The 22048-nt window shown below is 45.8% G+C and overlaps 1 protein-coding gene across 3 annotated transcripts in view; it reads left to right on the top strand.

Annotated features, from left to right (window-relative positions):
- Nucleotides 1-4895: 4895 nt before the first annotated feature.
- Nucleotides 4896-22048, top strand: part of MAP3K13 (mitogen-activated protein kinase kinase kinase 13) — a 70045-nt gene continuing 52892 nt past the window's right edge. For 2 of the 3 annotated variants that reach the window (XM_064435584.1, XM_064435580.1), the window contains exons 1-2: nucleotides 4896-5018; nucleotides 13611-13725. The gene's annotated coding sequence lies outside the window, so the exon portion shown is untranslated. Of the gene's footprint in view, nucleotides 5019-5099; nucleotides 5112-13610; nucleotides 13726-22048 lie in introns of those variants that run through there. The other variant, XM_064435581.1, reaches the window with a different exon arrangement.

Below are 22048 nucleotides of genomic sequence, written 5' to 3' on the forward strand. Positions count from 1 at the left end.
CTGTTGCTCTAAAATGTTATTGAAGGGACAGAGAAGATTCTTATCTATATATTGTTATATTCTTACTTATATCTCTATAATCTCCCTTTATGTCTCTTGGCCTTTAAGTCAGTCCCTGGGCAGAATGGCAACATCTCTTTCCCTGGTCTGGAACAGCTGTACCCAATTTTAGAAATTGATTTACATGTACAGAAAGGTCCTTCACTAGAAGCAACCTTTATTGCTGCTTTTGTATACCCTCTGTTGTTACAGCTGCTGTGGTGGATCACTACAGCTCTTCTGGCATTTATTATATAATGTTACAAACCCCCCAAACTAGTGATAATACTCTGCCATTTGCTTGTAAACAGCATGTTCTGGGAGTTTATAACAATGGTGTAAATGATGCCTTGGAGGGCTAGCTGGTCTGCTGAATTTTTATTAACCAGAATGAAACCAAAGATCACTCTAAGTTGTACTTTGTGTTTATGATTTACAGGTCTGATCTACTTGTCCTTTAATAATACAACTGCTCTAGTTGTGATAAAACAGCCCTGTCTCGAGCCCAAATAAACACAGAAGAAAGCAGTGCTTGAGAAAAGAGAGCTCATAGAAAAAAAAAAAGTTCTATATTGTCATGGAAAAGTTCAAGTAATATTTAAGGTTGTAGGCCTCATGCTTATGGTTTTTTTTCCTTTTTCCTTCAAGATTAATGGAGTTTGGTAGTGAGAAGAAGAAGAAATGTATTTCAGTATATACAGCAGAGAAATTTTAAGTCTTGGAAGTTGTGCAATGACCAAGTGCAAAGGCCTGAGCTTAAATCGAGCTCCCAAACCAATGGGGAAAGACAAGTGTGTGGCACAGGCCCCAGTTATGCTTCTGGCTGTTTTCCTCTCCCAGTGCTGCTGCTTTTACAGCAATCAGACCCAAGGCTGTGCAGCTCTGAGCTGATCTTGCACATGGGAGGGGTGCAGAGCCTGTCAGAGCACTTCACCTTGGCAAAACGTGATCAGGATGGTGCAGTTTGTTCCTGCAGCTTTTGTGTGGTTCCCCAAGAGCCTGTGCAGCTCTGCCAGCCCTGCTGTTCTAAAGCTGTGCAGGGGCTGCCAGGCAGTTTGTGCTTCCCTGGAAAGCAGCTGTGGGCTATGGAACCACAGGACAAGGTGGCAGCTTTCTTTAGCCCTAGGCCTGCCAAAAGAAAAGAGATCTCACTATTCCAGATGCCTCTGATTATTGGTCTTTTGACCACACATTAGAGGATAATGTTCAGAAAATACACCTAGCACCCAGCCCTGGGAAAAGGCTTCTAAAACAGGAGTAGCAAATCCTTAGAAACTCCACTACTAAAAGTGGGAATGAGGGTATTCACCAAAGGACAGATTTTAATGGATGTGAATGTTGTGCTTTGTCTTCTGAACCCCTCAGAAAGTGCCATAGTAGAAAAAAAGATTCCTGCTTCTTTCTGAGCTGGAGCAACACGAATATGTCAAGTCTCCTACAGCCCCCTGGGATCATCAGCCTGTTCAGGAAGTGCTGAATATAAAAACAAGTGTTTTATTTATAGGAGCCTCAGCTTAATTTTTATTCCAGTATATCAGTGCTGCAAGGTACTCCAGAAGAAGCACCTTGATTTGCTCTAACCTTATTCACACAGAACAAAAATTCCTGGAAAATGCTTTTTTGACAGCTGCACCCAGAGAGACTGGAAAAGGTGAGTGCAGTAATGTCCCAGCTGGAGGAGCAGAGTATTTCTGTGGGAATGACCTCTGAGGAACATGGAAGGTCTTATCAGCTGTATTGTGCAATCTGAGTGGAGATTTGTGGTAAAGCCCATGGCCACAGTGCTGAGAGGGGCAGGAACTCTGAAAACTTACTGGTTCTTGTCATCAGCTGGTCCAAACTTCAGGCCTGAATTACTCCTTGCTGCTCAAATGACAGCCTGGACGGCCAGCTAAATCCAACAACTGTTTTCTGCTTTCCCTTTTACAGTTTTGATGCTTTAAAAAAAAATTTCCCCCTTAAAAAATATCTGTTGTGAAAAGAGCTGTGGAACCTTTGTAATCTTTGTCTGACCCCTTCATGCGTGGTAAAAGCCAATACTGCTGAACATTTGATCATAAAATAGTTTTCAAAGTCTCCTTTGGTTATCACACCCTTAGGAGGTGTCCTCTGATAATTTTAAGTTTCTTTTCCAAACTGTCTCCAAAACTCAGCCCCCCAGAGCCTCAGTGAGCTGGAGTTTGGTGCTCAGAGAGCTCTGACAAAGGCACAGCTGGAGCAAGTGTGTTAACTACAGCAACACAGCAAGGCACACTGTGGGCCATGGAATGTCATCCTATTGCAGAGTTTAAATTCCTGCTGAAGAGCCACAGCTTCTGTCAACCATGGAGGTTATTTCAGCTTGATGTGATAAAGACATATTTAAAAATCTTTTTGTCCTAACTGGGTATCCTTTGAGGATTTTTTTTTTCTGTAGTAAAAAGATTTTAAAATGTCTTGGAATCTTTGCTTCCTGTTTTGTCTTGTAAAGTAAGTCTGGGCATAATTAAAGGCATAGTTAACTTTGGCCCTGTTACTACATTTAATAACTTAAAACCCACTATGCTGGTGGAGAACAGTTGTAAACCCAACTCTGCATTCCCCCTTATGAACAAACAGCTCATTTTTGTTAAAATGTGTGTGTGCAGCTGTGGAGAGCAGCAACACAGCCCTGTGAGCAGGACAGCTGTTGGCATGGAACCACAGACTGGTTTGGGTTGGAAGGCACCTTAGAGCTCACCTCATTCTGTGCCCTGCCCTGGCCAGGGACACCTTCCACTAGACCAGGTTGCTCAAGCCCTGTCCAATCTGGCTTTGAAGGATTTTTTTTTTCTTACTGAGGCTTTACTCTTCTCCTTGGCTTCTTGAAACCCAGGGTTACCCCTCTGAAACACCCCACTGCATCAAGCCTGGTCTGTATTTATGTTTATTTTAGCATCCAGTCCTGCAAACACAAAGCCATGGACAACTTTGCACACATAAAGCTGGTCTGACAGATATGTTAGCAAACTCACAGCATGTCCCATTGAGTGGCTTGTCTGTTAAGCATTTATCTCACTCTGTGCCACGTTGGACATTTTAGATCTAAATTGTCTTAAACAAAAATCGCCATTTCAAAGGTAGGACCTCGACTTTTCCCTGTCAGGACAAAGTATGTTGGTTATTTTTAATAATACAAGCCTATCTCATGACTTTTGAGCTCTGTTAATTGCGTGGTTTCAAAGCAACACCTCCTGGCGAGCCGTGGTATTGCTTGTGCAGGAAGAGACCTTCCTTGTGGGATGATACACACAAAGCAGGAATGCTGTGCAGTGACAGAGCCACAGGATGGTTCGAGCTGGAAGGGACCCCAAAGCCCATCTCATTCCAGCCCCCTGCCATGGGCAGGGACACTTTCCTCTAGCCCAGGCTGCTCCATGCCCCATCCAACCTGACCCTGGACATTTCCAGAGATGGGGCAGCCACAGCTTCTCTGAGAAACTGTTCCAGACTCTCAGTGACCTGCAGCAAAAACCTTTCCTTGCTTAGTGTGCAAATCAGTGATGGATGTGGCTGTTCCAGCTTCCGCTGGGGGAGAAATAAAAGTTGGGAGCGTGATCCAGAATTCTTTATAATGAGAGCACACATAAGCACTTAGTGCTGTCTGACAGGTATTGCTGTGTTTTTCCTTTTTGTGTGTGTTTATAACCACAGGTGCTGGTTTACATTGGACAATGTCACCACAAACTCTGCAGGATTTATCCATAAAAGAGCAAAGCCAGCAAAGGATGCTTGCTGTTGTGCCTATAAATGGTGAATGGATGTTAGTGCCCATCTTTGCCCTATTAATTTGCTCTCTTTTCCCTATCCCACCATAAAACTGTCTATTTAAGCAAAAAATAGAAGTATGAAGGGAAATTCAGAGCGGTTTCAGAAAAATTCCTTAGTGCTCCAAGGATCCCACTCCCTGAGTGCTCAATCAACATGGGTTTCCTTAGGAGCAACCCACACAAGTGGCTGTGGAGGGATATTTCTGGAAGAAGACAGTAACATTGTCAATGGAGGGGTCAAAAAGATACATGTAATCAATATGTTTTTCTGTACTCCTCTCCAGATTCGTTGATGTAGCACTAAAGAAACTTTTGTGTCCAGCAGTAAACTACAGTGTTAAAAGTGCTGGTCAAAACTTGGCATCTTAATATCTACTTTGGCCAGGCAAGGCTGTAACAGGGTGGTGAGAGAACTAGCAGGTAATATTAGAATACTGTGGCTGCTATCACCAAGTACTGAAAAACAGGGTAAACCTGAGATACCGAGTCGTAGTTTGGGCGCTCTTATCGCACTCAGCCACGAGTCCGGCGCTGGTCTGTCCGTGCCGGCCCACGCAGGTGATGCTCTCACAACTCCCGGCAGCCTGCCGGGGCCCGATGGGATTCCTGCACACATCCCGCCCGGCCCAGGGAGCACCTGAGGACGGCCCGAGGTGCCGGCCTCGACCAGGCAGCCCCTCAGGGGCACGGCCCGAGGCGCTGCGGCCCCGGCCGTTCACGCTGTGCCGGCCCCTCAGGGGCACGGCCCGAGCCCGCCTCACGCCTTCCCGCCCAAAACCCGCCCGCGCGCCGCCGCAGGCCACGCCCACGCCGCATTAGACCACGCCCATGCAGTGCTCGATCGCGGACACCCCAGCCCTCAGACCCCGCCCACTGCCCTCATACCCCCCGCCCATCTCACAAGACCCCGCCCACGCCCGCGACGCTCTCGCGCTCCATCAGACCACGCCCACACACCTTAAACCCCGCCCACGCCCCTCAGACCCCTCCTGTGCTCCTGCAGCTCTCGGCCACGCCCCGTCACCCCACCCACACCCCTCAGGCCCCGCCCCCGGTTTAAAGCCCAGCCGCAGCCGGCGCGCTGCCGGAGGTGACGTTGCAGGTCCGGCGCGGGGCGGAGCCGGCCGGGACGCGGAGCTGCGGGAGCGGGCTGCGCCGGGAGCCGGGAGCGCGGCGTACCGGGAGCTCGGGGTACGGGCTGTACGGGAACGGGGAGCGCGGGGTACGGGCTGTACGGGAACGGGGAGCGCGGGGTACGGGCTGTACGGGAACGGGGAGCTCGGGGTACGGGCTGCGCCGGGAGCGGGGAGCGCGGGGTACGGGCTGCGCCGGGAGCGGGGAGCGCGGGGTACGGGCTGTGCCGGTAACGGAGGGCGCAGAGAGCGCGATGCTTAGGGAGCAGTGTCCGGGTGAGGGAGCGCTGAGGGAATGATGTGCCCCGGGAACGCGGTGCTCGGGGGTACGGGGTGCGCAGGGAGTTTGGTGTGCAGGTGACCGGAGTGCTCAGGGAATGAGGGCCCTCAGGGAATGGGGTGCTGAGGGACACGGGGTGCTTCGGGAATGGGGTGCTGAGGGAATGAGGGTGCTGAGGGACACGGGTTCCTCAGGGAATGGGAGTGCTGAAGGACGCGGGTTCCTCGGGCAATGGGGTGCCCGGCTTTCGGGGTGCTCAGAAAACTGCGCTCCTGTTGGCAGGCGCGCAGCTCTCACGCTTGTATATTTGATATATAAAAAAGGGACTTTTTCCAGTGTAAGGGAGGGTCAGAGCGGCTGCGAGGTGCTGGCGTGGCTGCTGAGAGGCAGGTGAGCAGTCCCGGGGAGTTCTCGCTGCTTTCCGGGCAGCAGGAAGCGCTTCAGCCACTCGCCAGACAACCTGGAGCAGATCCCGCCCGAGCTAAGCCTGTGCTGTCTGTCCTGATCTTCTCTGGGGGCTGTTGACAACAACAAAGACAGCACAGGCTCCAATGGTTTTGTGGCCTCTCCAGTAAAAGAAAAAAAAGAAGTGTAGGAGTTTTGATGCTTCTCTCACCTGGCAGAAGTTTGGGAGAGTGGATGGGATGAGTTCAGTGCATGCTTCACTTTTGTGGCTTGTCCAGAGAAGTGCAGCTCTTAAATTCATGAGGGAAGGCAGGAACTGTAGTGACAGGACAAGGGGAATGGCTTCTCAGTGCCAGAGGGCAGGGTTTGATGGAATATTGGGAAGGAATTCCTCCCTGTGAGGGTGATGAGGCCCTGGCACAGGTTGCCCAGAGCAGTTGTGGATACCCCATCCCTGGAAGTGTCCAAGGCTGGGTTGGATGGGGCTTAGAGCAGCCTGGGACAGTGGAAAGTGTCCCTACCCATGGCTGGGGCTGGAATGAGGTGAGCTTTAAAAACCCTTCCAATCCAAACCATTCCTCATTTCTCCTTGTAAGGAAGGGCACTGCCCTGGGCACAATCTTGTACTGTTCCACATTTTTGCTCAGTGGATGGCAATTGGGTGTAACACCTGCAGGTGTAGTGCAATGGAAATAAAACCTTAGATAAAACAGACAGGAACCTGCCTCCTCTCTCCTTTGTGTTCTGGGGGAATTTTGCTGCTGGAAAGTGCTGAGACCTTGCTGTGACTTCACTTGCAGTTGTTCTTTTAACCTGTAGTTTTACTGTTTCAGGGGTAGGTTGCTCTTACTATACTGATCTCATTCTTGAAGCAGAGCAGAAAGATAAAGGTAAATACTTTCTGCATTCACTCCAAGATGGAGTGGAGTTGTGATCTGATTGCTCCAAGGGGGCGTTTGAGGTGTGAAAGCTTGCATTTTTGTGGTAACTGCATGGATCTGGAAGCATGAAATTTCAGGAACAGGTTTGGTGTTCTATTACTCTGGAAAAGGGAGCCCTGTGCACCTCTTTTCCATCGCTCTGCTTGTCTGTTTTCCTTGCTCCTCAAGTGCAGGTGTGAGTGGTGGGCTGGATTCACGTGCCCAGCCCAGTGGCAATTAGCACCACATGGAAATTGAGTCCATGGAGCTGTGTGTCTGTGCATCCAACAGGGACAGGCAGCCCACCCGTTAGGCAGTGACCGGGATCAAAACCAGTCGAGCTGCTCCTGAAAATGTTCCCTGAGGCTACACTTTGCTGGACAGTCCTGGTGATTGTGATTTGGCTTTTTGGTGGTGTTTGTTGTTTTGTTTTGGATTTTTTTTGGGTTGAAAGCTGTGCATTACTCTTTATTTCCAGGTGTTCCTAATATCCTCGGCCTCTTTCTTCCACTCTTTCCCAGCAGAAATATTTTTGTACCCTGACAAAGTTTCCTTTTGGACGCTGACCCAACTGGTGCCTGTGAAGGGTTAGAAATACAGGACTGGGGCATTTTTGGAATGCTGTCTGTGGTGATTTTCACACATAATTCCACAGGAATCGTTGCTACAACAGATGTTCTGGTTTAGAGAACAAAAACAGTTTTTGCTAAATGTAAAGGTGGGAGTGCTAACAACAAATAAAGAAATCACAGAGAACAGGTGGATAAAGAATTGAAACAGATGTAGGAAAGAAGGAATTACTCTCAGCTGCTCGCTTTTGGCCTGAATTGTATGTTAACAGCTGTTTCTCACAGCAAAAAGCTCTCCAAAAATATAAAAGGTGAGACTGTTGTTAAAAATTTATATCAGGTGCATGCAGAGAATTTTTTTAAATATAAGCAGTTTTCTTACCCTCACTAAGACTAGGAACAATTAACCTGGAAAAAAATCACTTTTGTTTATTGTGTTGTTTTAAAGTCTGTGTTAGTACAGCAAATCATAATTAGTGGAGAATAAATGCTTCTCCTTGTAATGTGCAAGACATGTATAAGCCTTTGTGACATAGATTAGTGGCTTAATTGCAATGTTAAAATACTGCTTCTGGGACAAATGCTGAATTTCCAGACCTTGGTGTGGTTTGCTTTTAAATGCTTTTTGCTGTGTGGCTCTTGCCCCTGCCTTGAACCTGCCCTGCAGTGTACACCTCCCATTGTTTAGATCTCCTTTCCTGGAAGCATTTTCCTTTAGTTACCTTATTAAAATTAGTTATGCTGACTCTAACTGCTGTCCCTGTAGAATTTTTCTTCACAAGTTCTCATGAAGAAGATAATTTTTTTTTTGTTAGAAATGGCAGCATAAGCTTTAATAAATGACTGTATCCAATATTCCAGGTGGGTCTCAGCAGTGCAGAGCTCAAGTTAAATATTGACTTGTGTAGAACTTTGGTCTTGAGCAATCCCTGCAGAAACTGCAGCCGGGAGAAAGGTGTTGTGGCAAAGATAATCACCTTAAACCACCCCCTGCCAAACTGAAGCCAGTCTGGCTGTGGGGAGTGGTCCCAGAGGAGGCTCAGAAACCCCCCCCAGTGTCCCCATGTCGTGAGGGGACAGCCACATCTGTACCTGGCAGTGGTGACAGCCCAGGGTGTCTCTCTGGAGTGAAATGACGGGAATTTGGGGTCTCCTGGTGGTGCCACGTCTGGCGGTCTGTTCTAATCTTGCTCTTATTTGTATTTAACCATCCCTTGAGCTGGAGGGAATATTGTGTGCCAGGAGCCCAGCTGGTAGGAGGTCTCTGCTCTGGGACCATGGCTCCTACTACAGAAGGCTCTTTGTGCTTTATAGACACGTGATCCCTAGAAAAAAATAAACATTTCTCATTCCTGCAGAGATTTGCTCTCAGATATGAACTAAGCAATAACTGTTTCAGCACTTTCAGCCTGCCCCATCCATCTTTCCTTGTCTTGTGGGTTTTTTTACAAAGTCTAAAATCTGCTTGCTGAACTTGATTGGAAATAGAATTCCTCTGGGACTGACAAGATAAATTTCGTTCTTGGTGATGTGGCATGTATTGTTCTTGACTGCTTTGCTGTGGGGAGCTCAGAAAGCGACACAGAGCTGTATATTAAAGAAAACTAATTTTTCTCTAGCTAAGAGGCTTTATAAGAGGTGGTAGGCATCTTAGATTTTATTTGCTTGTGGGGAACAGGAATTTCAAACTAATCAGAAGGTTTTAGCAAAAAGAGAACATTCAGTCATCTATGGTGCTTTAGGTAAAAGAATTTTGCCATCCTTTAATAGTAAAATATTTTGAGTTGTTTATACCTGGGGGAATAAGTTATTTTATATCTGTGGTAGGTCTGTTTTCTGTCAGAATCTGGTTCTAGGAAGATTTTCCTCCTGTGTTATTGGAAGAAGGTTGGGTATGTCAAGTGCCAACTTTGTTTACTATAAACTGAGGTTTCGATGAAGAAACACTTTGCTTTAGATGCAGGATTGGATTGATGACTCCTGCTTTTTAACTTTATATTTTTGAAACCATATCCTTAAGTGCGACGGGTGTGAACTGAGGAACCTGTAGAGTAAAAAGTGGCTCGAATTTTTAGCATTCCTGTCAACTTTCTCCACTTGGTGAATGCAGCGTAGCAGCGTGACTCAGTGTCAGGTGTGTGCCACGGATGTGTGCCTGTCTGCTGTGGCTGAGGTCAAGGTTTAGGCTGAGCTCCAGATGGTGGCCAGAGGATTACTTTGAGAGCTAATTACAAGGCTTCTTTGTGTAAGTCTGAATAGTTACATCACAAAGATATTCTTTAATGATTCATCAGGCGGTTTAGTGGGGGAATATCCCACAAGTTTTTAACTTTCTGATGAGGTGTATTTTGCCCTTAGCCTGCCTGGCTCGTGTTGAGCATACCCCAGCACTTGCAGGCTGTTTTAATGGGCATTCACTTGCTGACTCTGCCAGTGGGATCTCTGGCATCTCTAAACTCTGGATGTCTCTTTTTCTCTGCATGTGTGGCCTACATTTCTCCTCGCATGCACCTCTGGAGCAGGCGAGCTGCTGTGGTGTGAACAAAGGCCTCTCTCTGTGGTTTATTCACTCCTTGAGTGAGCAGAGGCTATTTTTGGAGTTCCCTCAGGGAGAAGGTGGTCAGGAATCCAACCTTGGAGCTGAGCAGAGGGGAGAGCAGCAGTGTCAGCTTTGGTCACTGTGCTGGGTCAGCTGCTGCTGGTGGTTCTGTCACAGAGGATCCTGTCTCCTGCAGAAGGGTGGTAGCGAGGTCACCCGACAGCAAAGTGCTGAGAAAACATTCATTTTACTCCCTTGGTTTGTTGCTGTTGCCAGGAAACACCTTGTCCACATTTCAGAGACACGTGAGTTTTGGTTGCTTCTATCTTAGCTCAGCAGATTTGCCCTACAACTCACGGGTAGAGGGCATTGTCCCCAGCATCCATATCTCCAGATCAGTGTGCCAGCCTGTCTTGTGAGGTTCCATTGTCACTCTTAGCTGGTGCCACTACAGTTGTGACCTCTGGCCTGTGGCAGGATGGCTCAGTGCTAAGTGGGATGAAATTTCCTTGCAATGTTATCCTTCCCTGTGTCTGGGCTACTCAGGTATCCCTCCAAGAGGAGTTTCCCACTGATGCTGTGTACCCAGTGCTGCTGCTGCCTTCAGGTCAGTCTGACACCTCCATGTTGGTGGAGGAAACAGAGTGCTGGGCTCTCATGCTGCTGGTGCCATGGACCTCAGCAGGTGGCAGATGGATGGCTGAGTTTTCATAGAATCATGTTTTCTACCTGTTTTCCTCAGAACCTGGACACTAAAGTTCACCATGTTGCTTGGTGGCACTGGGACACTACTTTGGGAATAAGAATGTTTGGCTGTAGGGTTGCTAGAAGGACTCCTGTGTCCCTGGGCACAGGTCAGTGTGTCATATACCTGACACAGAGCACTGTGGCCTCCCTGGTTCCCTTACAAACAGAGCTCTTCTTTAATGGGTTATTTACACTCCCCAAGGCACAGTGTCCTGTAGTTTCAGTGTGCTTGTCTGTCTGTACTGGGAGAAAATACTGATGCTGGTTAACTGATGTAGTGTGTTCTCATGGGTAGAGCTTCCTCCTGCAGCCTGGTGGGCAGGACAAGGGTGCTGGCTGTAAGCTACAAGTATCATTTTTGTGTTCAGTCATCCATTGCATGTTTCTGTGGGCAGGAGCTCTCTGGGCAGAGATAATAATCCAAACTGTTGATGTGCTTTCTGTAGTGCAGTCATGTTGAGGAGCTCAGTGGACTGACCAGGTGGGCAGTTGACAGAGCACATACCTGTGTAGAAGCCTGCTAGTGCTCAGAGCCTTAGGGAATGTTTGCACAGTCATTTTTCCCCCATGTCTAGGGCCAGAGTGTACCATCTGCAACAGAAAGTCATCATGATGTCTCTTGAGAGGTAAAAGGATTTGTATGGGTTTTCCTGTGCTTTGTCAGAAAAGCTGGCTGCTTTTCTGTGTTTCTGAACACACTGAAGCAGCAAAGATCAGTCCCCAGTGAGCAGGACCCTTTTCAGACTACCTTGAAGTCCCTCTTTGCCTTAATTTCCAAAATAATTCTGTTCTCCTTTAAAAAGCCAAACCTAAGCCCTGGCTTCCTGGTTCGTGGAGTGGGAGGCTATTGTGTGCCTGACCTCAGCCTGGCTGCTGCTCAAGGTTCTGCAACATGTGATGCCTGGTGTTGCATCAGGTGATGGATGGGGGATTTTCTTGATCCCTTTTGGCCAAGGCATCCTTGAACCTTCTATTTTGAGAGGCCCATATGGTTGCAGGACTGAAGGAAACACAAACTTTAGTGTTGGATCTCATGTGCTGGTTCTGGGAAGCTGTTGACAATTACAAGAGCCCTCGCTTCTCCAGACTGTCACTGGAACCAGGAAAGGTGGTGGTCAAGAACCTGCTCAGCCTCTTTGAGCAGGTTCTTGACCAAAAAATTCAATGTACTCAGTGTTTTCTTTGGAGGTCACTTCATACTCCTTCATTTCCCTTCTTCCCCTATAAGTCATGCTTTTTCCAAGGTTATTCCCCAAGATTTAATTTCTTGCTTTTTGCTGAAACCTCACATCTCCAAGAAGGTGGTGCTAGACCACACTTATTTTTCCATAATTAGAGGATTAAATCTTCCAGACATTCTTTGAAGCCACTGAGAGAGCAAGGCTATTGCCAGTCACCTGGATGTGCATTAGGGACTCTTAGGAGCTTGTTTATTCTCTGTGTGATGAGTGATATTTCTTGTCCTCCTTTCTCTCAGGCTAGCTCAGATTATGCTGATAGCATTAGTGAAGAACCATTCCAAGTCTGATGTCACTCTACAGCAAAACCTGGGAGGTTTGTTGAGACACTCACCAGGCACTGGGACTTTGCAGAGTAACCCACGCATGAAACTGCATTTTGTGGAGCAAAATGCACTGAGAGTGGTGTGAGGGACTGATGCTTGTGCTTGAGAAAGCTGAAAGGAGCTGCAAGCAGAGCTCTACACACACCTGCGTGTGTGGAGTCACCTAAGTTCAGGAGAGCAGCTTTTTAAGCATTTTTCTTTAATCCCTGTTGTGTGTATGACACTCTGTTCTTCCTTTGTAGTTTTTCCAGCAGCAAGTTGACAAGGACTGTGAACTTGGGATATGTGTGTAAAACCTCTATACCTGTGAGCTTGCAAAGAGGCATGGGACTTGTCCTGCAGATATTCCCAAAAGGAGAAGAACCCTTGGGGATACTTTGCATCTCCAGCAGTGAAGTGTGAAAGTGGAAGTGGACAGTAGATACTGAGATGTAATTATTGGGAAGCAGGAGTCTTTTCTAGGCTAGTGGGAACATTCAGAGTGTGACCTGAGTAATCTGAAAGAGTTGAAAGGTTTTACTGCCTTGAGCAACTTTGTGACTCTTTGACAGATGCTTCCAAAAGGAACAACATTGATAACGGGAACTGCGGGATGCGCCACGCTGAAATTTTATCTGCCTAAGTAGCTGCTAGTCCAATTCCATTAATGTTTGCATATTTAATAAACTTCTAATGTGGGATTTTAATGAGTTGGCAGTTATCTCTGAACACCCAGCAGCAGTCTCGGAGTTTAGGTGGCTCTCAAATGGAGATTTCTCTCGCTTAGAAGGCATGTGGCCTTTCCTTGGGCAGTCAGCACTTGGCAGGCTCTGGAATACTTTGATTTGGTCTGTATTGATGTACATCAACAGTGAATTTTTAATTTGGATGGAGCCCTAGGGTTAAGTTTTTAGGGGAGGCATCATTTTAGAAAGCTGGATGTAAGAGAAGTGACCTTGGTTAATCTCATAACACACCATTTAGCTACTCAGGATGTTTCTTGCTAGTGATCTAATTATTTTGGCTGTGAAATGGGATTGTCAGGGAAATTGCTTCTAATGTGGCATTTACTCATTTACACTCCCAGTGCTTTTGCTTTGCCTTTTCAGCCTAATTTTGCAAACACATGTCCAACTCCTCCTAGTCCCAAGCAGGGTGAGAAGTGCCCTGGTGGTGCTGCACAGTTGATGTCTAAGGTGAGGAGAAGGAAGGTAATCTGTTATTGAGGGAATTGGAGCAAAATTCAGCAGAACAGTTCCGTGTTTATGCTTTGGAGATAAACCTGAGTTTAGTAAATGTATGTCAATATGTCAAATGTAGCAGGCAAGGTGAAAAGGGACTTTTGATAACACAATGCAATTCTCAGTTCTGGCACCAGCATGACTTTAAGTAAGTCCCTTGCTTGTTCCCAATCTTCAGGATGAATTCTCAGTGTGCTGCTGTGGATGGTGGTTCTGTAAGCTGTGAAGGTGGCAAGGGTGAGGAAATAATTCCTTACAGCCTCCTTTAAGATAAGACAACAGTAATTCAGTGACTGGATCATCAGATGGGTTTCAGGTGACCTTTCAATGGGCTTGGTAAAAAGCAGGAAAAATTGAATGTTTATCTGAGCTGTATTTTAAATTGAAGTTCTTTTTATATCTCCAGAACACCATTTTGGGAGGAACAGCAAAGAGAGTTAAGGACAAAAACTGATGGACCGTTACATCTTCCAAAATGAGCCATTTCACACTTTCCTACTGGAAAATAACATGTCCTGAAGGTGAGTAGGTTTTGTACGTGACAGATGAGCTGCCTGATGTCTTGGGCCTTGACCAAAGGCAGATCCACCCTCATTCCAGCTTGCCCTGACACTGCCTGTCTGCACAACCCGTGGAATCTTGCTTGTATGTGTATTTTATCACCAGGAGAAACAGGGAAGAAGCAAGGAATATTTTCCACTAGTGAATTATCATTGATTTAGAAGCCTTTGAAAAAGCTGGAGTGCTTAGTCAAAGAGGTGAGGCATTGGGGGCATGGATATTTTCTGGTGAGTGGAGAAAATGTAGATGTTTTATTTGCAGCGTGAGAAAGTTCAGCTTGTAAGACAAACTTTGGTGTAGTTTGGCAAGGGTGTTAAATTACAGAAGGCATTTTCTAGTTTTAATCCAGCTGTACCTCAAGTGATATTTTCAATGTTAAGAAGAGCTGAAGAGTGCTTGCTATCAAAGATGATAAAGTAATTTCCCCAAAGTAAAGAACATAATGCTTGAATGAAATTAAATCAGAATTGTATTTTGTAGAGTTTGTGATGTCTTTTATGTTATTTTTGTACTCAGCCCCTTAGGGCTGTAGGCAGTGACCGTACAGTTTTGTTTTAAAATCCTTTAGCAACAGAAATCAAAATGGGAAGTGTTACATAAGCCCTGCACTCAACATTGAAATAAAACCAGCATTTCTGAGACAGTTAAGGTTTAAAATATCTTGGTTTAGACTTTACTCTCACTTTAATAAATAACATATAAAAACAAGCCATGAGCTATGTAGGCCTAAGTATGCCCACTTAGCAGCATTAATTCTTATTTTTTTAAATTAGGCTAATACATTTGCCTTTCTGATTGCTACTTTGTTAATATTTTTGTTTTTCTGGTTTTCTGGCATGAGCCAGCTGGCAGCTCTGAACTCAAAGACAATAGTGGAGTGTAAAGGGTGAAAATAGGTGGTTATCAGTTGTCATTCTGCCTGCACAGAAATTGCTTGAAAATGTTCAGCAGTGGTGTTACAGGTGTTTTGTACATAAATGTTTTTCCAAGTGAGGTAAAAATCCCAGTATAAGTTCAGCCTAGAGTGAACTGTTCACGTGCTTTTATAGATTTGAAGCTCATTAGACATGTGAGTTCCTTGAACATTTGTATATTTGGTAGCAGGAGAGCCTCTCAGGAATGTAGGACTTGACAGGTACAAGAGGATGCAGTGTCAGGGATTTTACTTGTTGAGGACGAAAAGTCTTGTAGCTGGAGAGAAAAATACTGTTCACATTCATAGGTGCTCTTTGGTGTCTGTTATGATCTGCACAGTTCTGCATAAAAGGATGGACGCCCCAAAGCAAAAGGTGTGACTGAGCTCTAAAAGCTCTCTTGTCTCTCCTAAGTGCTTGTGTTTTCCAAGTGTCTTCTTCAGCTGTTGTCTGTGAACCTTTTGCCAAAAACCCTGTAAAGCTAGGGAATCTCACTGGGGGTACCATTTCTGGTGTAGTCTGTGTTTTGCTGTTGTGTGGATGAGCAGAAGAACTTCCTCTGCCTTTTGCTTTCTCCTTTCCCAGTCTGTAAAAATTGTGACTTTACACTGTGGAGAAGGATTGTGCAACAGAGTGAAGAGTGAAAAGAGGATATTTTTTGCTGTTCTAAGGCTTCTTTGTTCTCGGAGGTCAGGAGGAGCTGAGCTCCAGTGATTTCATACACTCTCCTATTACCTGTTCTCATGCTGGCCATAAGCCTAAAGGGACAGATCCTCCTCTGGATGAGTCATTAAGTAAATACCAGGCTGTGCTGGTATTCCTGCTCTGAGTACTTGTTCTTATTTCTCGTGTGTTGTTTACTCGCTGTTTTCTTAGCTGCTATCACAACCCCAGCAGATTCTGTCAGCACAAGGACTTCTCACGGTGTGCAGCTGGGGAGAGGCACCTGCACTGGAGCCAGGAGCTGTTCCAGCCTTGTTCCAGGAGGGATTTTCAATAGTAGCTGGGAAGTACTTGGAGATATTTCCAGTAAAACAGTTCTGGTTCTTGGCTCTTGATCAGAGGCACCTTGCCAGGTGGCCTGTGGTGCCTGCTCTGGCTGCATCCCTCCTGCAGGACAGGGCATGGGAAGGAAGTGCATCCCATGGGGGCTCTGGAGCACACAGTGTTCAGAGCTGTCACTGGAGCCTTGAGCAGTTTGTTCCTGCTGGGCTGCTGCAGGGAGGGCTGGAGCTCTGGGAGCTGTGCTTCTCCAGCAGCTGCTGCAGCCAGAGGTGGCTCAGGAGTGATGGTAGAATCCTAGCACCATGAAATGGTTTGTGTTCAAAGGGACCTTGAAGCTCATCCAGTTCCACCCCCCTGCCAGTCACTAGATCAGGTTGCTCAGGGCCCCATCCAGCCTGACCTTGAACAATTGCAGGGGTGTGGAAGCCACAACCTCTCTGGGTAACATATGGTGACATGGTGCATCTCCTGGAGGAGATTTGCAGCTTCCATGGGGACAGGGACAGGGTGCTTCAAGTGTTTGTGCTCACTGGGAAGCTCTGCTAGCAAGGGACAAGGGCATGTTATCCACTGGCCCACCCATGCACCATAAGAGTGACTTGCAGTGTGCACACATTCTGATGTTGGATAACCCCTGGGTTTTGTCTGGAGTCTGGATTTGTGTGTGTTTTTCATGTGGAGATTTGCCTGTATCAGGCTTCTATCCTAACTATAAAACCTTGAATAGGTGTAGAGGTTCCTGGGGGGTTCCCTCCTTGCCTGTCTGCTCCAGTATGTCATCACTAATGGCCTTATGGGATTTGAAAATGCCTTGGTGTTTGTGGATGAAATTCTTGTCTCATTAGGACAAAAATATGCCATCAATTTAACCTGCATCTTGACAAAATATGGACAGTTTGAACCTGGGGCAAGAACTGGATGATGCTGCCCAGCCAGAATCAGTTACCATCCTTATTTTCTCTGAGAGAGAGAATGTTTACAGTGCTGTGTGGCTGAGGCTGTTCTGGGGGAGCTGACCAGGGCATTGGAGGTCAGAGCTGTGAGGCAGAGATGCATCAACTTCTATTTACGTCTTTATTTTACTGATACTTCCCTTAGGGCTTTGCTTATTCCCTTCTGCCAGGGGAAGCCCTCCCAGCCTCCAAAGACACTTCAAGAAGTCCAGCTCAAGGCGTGGTTCTCTCCCTTTCCTGGGGATCCTGAGGTTTCCATGTTATAAACTGCAAGCCCAGTAGGTGCTGCTGAGCTGTGGCACAGGCAGTATGAGCAGCCTGGGACACACCAGGTTTCCTATAGGAAGACCCATAAGGTTCATCCCCACATTGAATTTACAGCCAGTGTTGCAGCAGTGGATTTGACTTGGCTGCTGGATGCACGTGGCCTCTCTGGGGTGTTTCAGCTGCTGTGCTGGGAACCATTTGTTTTGCTTTAACTGGATGTGAAATATCACCACTGTGGCCTGATGGATCCCCTAAATGGCACAGTGTACAGTCAGCATCAGCCTGGGGTGAGCTGTTTGCCCACTGCACTGGAATTAACTTGCCCTGAGCAAAACTTCAGGAATTCCTGGTCTGGGACCTTTCTGTGCCAGGAGTTGTCTGCAGCCCAGTTTAGTTAGAAAGTGTCAAGACTAAAACCACTGCACATCTTTCTTTTATTAAGATCTGCTGTTAAGAAAATAATTTTTGCTAAGCAGAGAACTTTGGGCTGACATTTAATGAAGGGGATAAACTGTAAAAACCTGTTATCACATTGGAGGGAAAAGGAGCCATTGTTTCAGCTTCCCATGGTGGTTTTTCTAGCTGCCTGAGTAACACAATTCTCTTTTCAAGATCTGTTTTTCCTACATTTAAATATTGGGTGGATGCATTTAAAAATGTTTGGTTATGTTCTGATCATGTGTAACTTTTGGATACTGATTAGTGGATACAGGTGCAGCAATAAAGAAACTGTAAATTTGCCAGGTAGCATTGCTTGTTACAGGTCCCCCTTATCAAATAAGATTATATTGGTTCTCAAGCATGTTGCACTTGCCATCTTGAAGCAGAATTACATTTCTGTTAAAATAATGTTTGCTTAGTGCTTCCAGGTAAAGGAGAATTCAGCATTACTGATAAGGACCACAATGCACTTTTATTTAATTCATCAACCACTTGGCTTGGTCTATATTCTCTGGTGCCTGAGCATTGCATATCCTGCTATTTTGGAGTGGCTGTGTTCAGAAAGCTGCTCGGTTTTTTGTATTCTGATGTCTTGTTACCACAATTTTTTTTTTGCACTGAAATCTAACCACTATCTTTGAGAGGATGCATCTTTTTTAATCTCTACATTAATCTCTGGTTTTCTTTTTTTGGTTTACACAACTATGATAAAAGCATCCAGTTTATGCTGGGGTCAATTTGATTATAATAAATTCCTTCTCTCCTTCCTTAAGCCCCAGTGCAAATGAAAAAAGCTGAATTTGCTGTCTGTTCTTCATGCATTTTTGTCCAGTGCAGAAGAAAATTAAGCTGTTTTGACCTTTCTTTGACACTTGTAGTCAGCGAAGATGAGGGCAAAGGCTTTGTAGAAGTAAATGAAGTCAGTATTGTTTTCTTCTAAAATTGTTGTTAATGCACTCTGGTGTGCTCCATTAAAGTCCCAGCCTGTGAAGGCAAGTGCAGGCAATCTCAGCTGCTGTTTCATCCTCCTTCAGGGGTTTGTTCATCTGTGAAGTGCCCTGTGGCAGAGGTTTGAGGTGCTGGCTCTGAGTGGGTGCCACACACCTTTGGTGAGCTCTGTCCTGCCTTTCTCCTGGCATTGCTGGTGCTGCCAGAGCATCACCTGGGTGGAGTCTGGGCAGGGCTGGCTGAAATCAGGGGCCCTGCCACTGGTACATGGCATGGAGCAGAAAAAGGGCTCACAAGAAACTGGATGGTTTCATGGAATCCCAGAATGGTTTGGGTTGGAAGGAACTTTAAAAATCATCTCATTCCACCCCCTGCCATGGACAGGGACACCTTCCACTATCCCAGGTTGCTCCAAGCCTTGTCCATGCTGGCCTTGGACACTTCTCCAGGGATGAGGCAACCTGTGCCAGGGCCTCCTCACCCTCACAGGGAAGGATTTCTTCCTAACATCGGATCTAAATCTCTCATCTTTTGGTTTAAAACCATTCCCTCTTATCCTGGCATTCTCCATTACAGCTGTAACTTAGGAGGTAAAAGAGTGTGCATAGTTTACCACCCAAAACCTGATTGTGTGCTGCTAGTTTGTAGTTTTCTATTGTGCTTGAAAAATGGAGCTGTGTTCTCTGAAATGTTTGTGCTGTGTCCTGAGAGGGAAGGTAAGAAGGGGAAGACTTAATGTTTGCTTGACAGAATGTTGTAGCAGTAGCAGAGGATGTTGTATCTCAGTCCAGGTAATTTCAGGTGTAACAGAACTCCTGCTTACACTTTTCATTCCTGCTTCTCTGCTGTGTATTTTGCAGACAGCTGTGCTTGCACTGGCTGCCTTATCTCAAAGGTGATTAACTGGTATCTTTATTTGCTCTGCCCTGTGCTGATAGCAGCCCTCAGCCAGCCCTCTCTGTTTCCAGCCCAGGACGGGCAGAGTGGAGCCTGCAAAATGAGCTGGTGCTTAATGCCTTGCTTGTGGATGGGAGAGTGTTCACTGAGAAACTGGACAGGGTAACTTGGTGGGGAACTCAGACTGTGGTTGCTTCTCTCAGGCACAGACTCCAGGAAATGGAAACCAGCCCTGATTTTTTCCTGACAGAAGAGTTTCCAAACAGGTTATGTGTCTCCAAGTACAGGCTTTTCTGGATGCACTTCTCTAGGAAGTCATAATACATTTATGTAGTGTGCTGTCTCTTGCAGTTGAAATGATTGGCAGTTTTTGGGAAGTGCCATCTGAAAAATGCAAGGGATTTGCTTTCTTACAGTACAGAAAATTTCCCTTTGCTGTTTCCCCACCAGAAATGGCACAGCTCTGTAATGGAGTAAGGTGTAGGTCACTGCAGTTTGCATTTTGCTTTACTCTGTAAAGAGCTCATCCCTTCAGAGGTGCACTTGGTGTTGTTCAAAAACTGCTGCTGCCATCAGCCAAACCATGTTTGTGATTACATTGCTATGAAAAGTGGGGTTGTGCAGAAATGAATTTGCATTCCTTGAAGAAATTAATGGTGCCACGGTGTGGATATTGGATCAGGTGATACAAAGTAAAGGTGAGAGTTTGAGATGAGTGCACCTAAAAATTCCTCTCCTTTGTCTTGGGTGGCTGAATGTGATAGTTTAGATTAAAACAGGCCAAGAGAGCCATTGTGTAGCCAGCTTTTGAAAGCCAGGCCTTTCAGCTCCATGCCTAAACTAGTGGATGCAATTATACATTTCACTTGTGTGTACTATTTACTGAAGTTACTGTTCTTAAGTGTGATAAATGCTTTTGCATCTTGCTTAAAAGGATGGGCAAAAAAATCCATCTTGCATAAGGAATAGCTCTGTTTTAAGACTGGGTAGAAATTGAGCTTATTGTGAGATCTTGGAATGAATGCTGTTAAATGAGCTTTCCTGAATTTTCTTAACACTGAAGGATTTTTATACAACAAGTTCATATATATGTATTTATATAAATATATATATGTGTGTGGCTAGAGACATGTCCAGTAAAAATGGGCAATTTGATTAAAGCAGGAATTTAAGGGAGTGTTAGAATGGTTGCCTGGGGCTTCAGTATGATTTTGCAGTGCTCTGGATGGTTAATAGAGAATAGACTAACTGCTAGGACAGAGAAGCCCAGAATAATTTTCCTTGTCCCAGTTAAGTCAAGAACTATTAGAGCAGTGGAAATAAGGTTTCAACGAGAGGGGAAGAAAGGGTGAGGGACATGTCAGCTCTCAGTCTTGGTGGTTTGAGGGGAGAGTAACAGAATTTGGAATGGAAGAAGGGTAAGTAGCAGTCACCAGTGAAAATAGACTAATGTTGCATGTAAATGCATTAGGAATGATTTTCATTCTTTCTGGTGCCTTTAAAAAAAAGAAAAAACAAAACCAAGCTAGATGAATATTTGCAGTAAGACATGGAGGTCAAAGGAATATGGGATTTCCTTTGACCTGCATGTTTGTCAAGAAAGGCTTTTTCTCTGCTTTCCAACCTGATGTTTGAGCCATTTTGAGTCATTTCTCTCCAACCAAGTCCCACCAAACTGTGCTACACTGGCCATGCAGGAGTTTGACCCTCATCCCATGGCTTTGCTTCCCTGGTGCTGGAAGCAGGGAGGGCACAGCAGCTCAGAGGCTCCAGTGAACCACCTTCACTGTCTAGCTCATACTTAAATGTTTGGAGGAGTGGCATCAAGTACTTTTTAAATGCACCTTTCCCACCTTTTCCTAAGGTATGTTTTTCTCCTGTCATGTCTTAAGGTGTTGGATTGTGACACTGCAGTAGAAGTAACATTTCTGAGCAGCATATTGAAGGACCAGCACCTTGACAGGCATTGTGTGAGGAATCTTTAACCTTCTCTCTGCAGCACCCCATTGTGGTTCACTGGGAACTACTCAGGAAGCACAATTTCTAGTCTCTTTTGGAAGTGCAAGGGTAACAAGACAAGTGGGAGGAATGAGAAGGTGGTGTGGTGTTTGCCAACAGCCCCATATGCAGCTGTGCAGGCTGTGTGCCCAGTAGCCACAACCAGGGACCTTTATATTTTTCTGGTTGGTAGCCTTCTAGTCCCAGGGGACCATCAGTAAGGGACCTGTGAGAAGAAATGGGCTCCTTGCTAAAGGAGAAGATGTTCTGCTCTGCTCTTCTTTGCAAGGAGCTAACTCAGCATTGTGCTTGAGGATTGATATTCAGGACTAATTTCTGGTAGTGCTTTATCTTTATTCTCCTATCAGCAGTCTGGCTTCAGTACCCTCCCATCCCTCATTCCATTATTTCCTTGGCCGAGGGAGTGTTGAATGCAGTACTCCTGAGCAGTTAATTTGATTGTTCTGTCCTGCCCTTTGCCTGTCTCTGGGGTGACCACAAGAAGATGGACCAGTGTGTTCAGGCTTCCAGGAGATTCTGCAGGGCCTAGAGAACACACTTCTGCCCATTCTGAACTCATGATGTGTCTGGAGCAAGAGAAGCTGTTCTCACACTCAGGTAAAAATACAGTCCCTTCTCTTAGTCTCCCTGGTTGGTATTTTTCAACATCAGTGTTAGTTTCTGTGGTTTTCAGGTTAAAATACATATGCTCCTGTGTAACTGAGATTCATTATCCGTACAACACGTTTGCTTTTAAATTACTGAGAGCAGTGAGCCTGTGTCTGCAGTGCCTCCCTCCCCATGGAGCACGTGGAAGGAAACAGTTTGATCAACCTGTTTGTTACAGAGGAGAGGCAAAC

This window comes from Passer domesticus, chromosome 11 (genome assembly GCF_036417665.1).
Source record: "Passer domesticus isolate bPasDom1 chromosome 11, bPasDom1.hap1, whole genome shotgun sequence".
NCBI lineage: Eukaryota > Metazoa > Chordata > Aves > Passeriformes > Passeridae > Passer > Passer domesticus.